The sequence below is a fragment of the Cephus cinctus genome, unplaced genomic scaffold (genome assembly GCF_000341935.2).
Source record: "Cephus cinctus unplaced genomic scaffold, Ccin1 Ccin1_scaffold0098, whole genome shotgun sequence".
Classification (NCBI taxonomy): Eukaryota; Metazoa; Arthropoda; class Insecta; order Hymenoptera; family Cephidae; genus Cephus; species Cephus cinctus.
The window spans coordinates 8760-10939 of NW_014332835.1; positions in this window are offsets into that span (position 1 = coordinate 8760).

Below are 2180 nucleotides of genomic sequence, written 5' to 3' on the forward strand. Positions count from 1 at the left end.
CATCTTCACGCGCTTTGTCTTCGCGTGAAGGATAGCACCCCCTCCCTTTAGGCTAATGGGCGGCGATTCGCCCTGCGGACGAATCCTTCAACCCAGCGCCTTTACCACGCGCCAGTTTCGAATCTGTCATTGCGACAATTAATAAATTTCATCTCTTGTGGACAATTCATACAGCTCGGTCCTACGAAGAGTAACATTCGTTCTTGCGCGAGGGTGCACCAGGCGTCCCTGGATTCCCAACTCGCGGAAATATAATTCTGCGAAATATATAATGCGCAACTGACGATGGGCGCTACTATGCCATAGGGGTCGGTAGTGGTGCTCAATCGGGTGGCGCTTTGTACGCCGCTTCCAGTCGTCGTGGTTGAGTACCAGTTGAGTACAGCGTGTTGCTGCCACGTGACGTCAAGCTGTCCCGCGTTGCGCGCGCCTGCGGGGCCAGTAGAGCTGCTGTCCGCAGATAGCGCGAGTGTCGACCCTCGCGTGTCGCAGCTCCCTTCCTCCTGGGACTCCAGCTGGCTCCCTCTCTCTCGTTCTCCGCGTCTTCACGGGCACGGCGAACGAGCACCTATTCGAACTCCGGCAGAGTACACGCAAAACAAGAGAAAATAATAAAATAATCTATCGTAATTTCCATTAGGCCCTTGCGGTCGGTGGATCCTGCCTGGACTTTGCAGTGGCCTTCTTAGGCCCGTAACGCGTTTCGGCGTGATTTTCCGCCGAGGACAAGACGGGTGAAATCCACCACGTCACAATACATACATAGAAGAATTTTCAACGGCTTTCATTGCAATGACTCCATTTATCACAAAAGAATTTGCAAGGAAACCCAGAAGTATATTTAATATAGATCGGTGAAAAGCAACAGAATTTATACAGTTTTTACTCTATACAGGACCTGTAGTATTACAGTATACCTTGCCGCGACAATTATATTATCATTTTCTTTCTTTGAGTATTAGCATTAGAATATTAACTGACCAGGAAATGTGCTTGGCATTTAATCAATATGCAACAAACTTATTATTGTGGTTTGTTTCACAATATCCATTGCTTTATGGTGCCCAATACATTACACATAACGTCCATAATTTAATACATCTTGCTTCAGATATCAAAAGTTTTGGTCCTTTGGAGAACTTCAGTGCCTTCAAATTTGAAAATCATATGCAAAAGCTCAAGAAGAAGCTAAAAGGCAGTAAACCTTTGCATGAAATTACCAGTCGCAAATCCGAGGAAAATCAAGTTTCACAAAAAAGGTATACAGCAAAGTATTACCCACTCATACATTATTCTAAAGATGAAGATTCCTACTTAGATTCAATGGCTTCCAGATATCAACTAAACAAGTTGATAATTGTTGTATAATGAACGATAAATCAGTAGTTAATATCACTGGTAGTACAGAGGAAAATTCTAATCTTTACATAAAAGTCAGAGTTTATTCATGTACACCATTTTTCACTGAGCCATGTGATTCAAGAAGCATAGGACTAGCCGTACGATCCAATGTTTTTTCTGTAAATAGTGCACAACTCCTTGCGTCAAATATTAAAAAGAAGTGTGTAAAGCTATACTCAAGGTATCATAACGCCGATATTGTTATTCTTCTCTTACACTGTGATAATCAGGCACTAGTTCATTACTGACTATATTCAATTGGTTTCTTCGGTTGGCATGATTTCTTCAATATTGGTATCAATCATTGGATTGCATAAAAGTATATCGCATTAGATCATAATGGAGTCACGTGCAGCAAAGCAAGCGCTACCATATGCCGTTGTAAAATTTTTAAACGACGATGATTATTCTGAAATTCCAACAAATTGGATTTGCAAAAATGAAGACAAGATACAGGCTTGCTGGCCTGTCCACGATAAAAGAATTACATCGTTGATATCTAACGGTACTAATCGCGAACCTTCGAATAAAGCATGGAAAATATTTGATGTAGAAGTGATCAAATATTGTTGTAAGTACTCATCCCCCAAAAAAGACTTACGTGTAAAAAACTACGCCAAGTACAGGATTGCTGTGAATTCCTCTAACAAAAAGTATTGATATCATATTATTGAGGCCAAGTACATAAGTCACTACATGTTTTCCTATTGTATGATCTAGCACTGGTCCATCATTTTATTTATATTTTCAATATTTCCTATAACGTTTTCGCTACTCTT